General features: G+C 47.1%; 1 pseudogene; it reads right to left on the minus strand.

Moving 5' to 3' along the window:
- The window catches only part of LOC102765640, a 1,442-nt pseudogene extending 918 nt beyond the window's left edge, over positions 1–524 (minus strand).
- Between the last annotated feature and the right edge of the window lie 431 nt (positions 525–955).

Genomic DNA, 955 nt, shown 5'->3' on the forward strand with positions numbered 1-955 from the left:
TGTGATGAGAAAGAAGTTTTAAGGATGATGTTGTTCCTGCAATGCTCATTAAATCTTGGCAAGATTTATCTTCATCAGAACCATGATCAACTGCCGAATTTAACAGAGCCTGTCTTGCTGCCTTTAGGGATTCTCTCCAACCCACAATGATGGTCTGAAGATGAGTCTTTTTTGAAATTAAATATTCTGATTCCCTTAGTCATGCTGCTTCTAAAACAGGAACAGAGATAGTGCCATCTCCAACTTCATCATCCAAAACCCTTGCCATATCAACAAACATTTACCTGCTGGATTATCAACACCGATGTTTTTTTAGGATAGTTGCAGCTTCATTGATCACCATAAGAGAGGCATCTCATCCACTGCTTCCCAGGATTGTGTCCATGCCTTTTGGTCCCAAGGTGCTCTTTACCAAGTCTCCTATAGCGATGACCAATAAAGGAGGACAGGTGAGCTGTCTCTGCTCTCTCATCATCAGCACCAGCCTGGAAAATGTTGCCAGGTGCCAGGGAAAGGGGTGCCATGGTTCCAAAGAGGTGGTCAATCATGCTTCTCCCTCTCAGCTCACAGCCTGGATCCCAGGGGCGAGAAGACAGATGTGACACCACACGCTCTGCGCAGGGGGCAGGGCCTCAGCAGCTTAGGGCAGAAAGGTTGACCTCTATTTTCTTATGTGACCATATCTGACTTTTCCCACAGGGTCTACCACTATCACTCCAATGTGATCAGTGTCCCTCCACAGTTGCAATTTCCACAGCGTCACAGCTCATTTCCCCAGTAGACTCACTCCTTCCTTCTTGGGAATGAGCACGCCGAGTAACCCACACAAACCCACATATGCATAGGCACACCTGATACATTTCCTTCTCTGTGTTCAAGAGTGTGTACCAGTCTCCATTCAGACACACCTTCCCTCTGGCCAGGTTGGACCTGGGCACATCTGTAAACACCAAGG

The sequence above is a fragment of the Myotis davidii genome, unplaced genomic scaffold (genome assembly GCF_000327345.1).
Source record: "Myotis davidii unplaced genomic scaffold, ASM32734v1 scaffold87, whole genome shotgun sequence".
In the NCBI taxonomy this organism is placed as follows: domain Eukaryota; kingdom Metazoa; phylum Chordata; class Mammalia; order Chiroptera; family Vespertilionidae; genus Myotis; species Myotis davidii.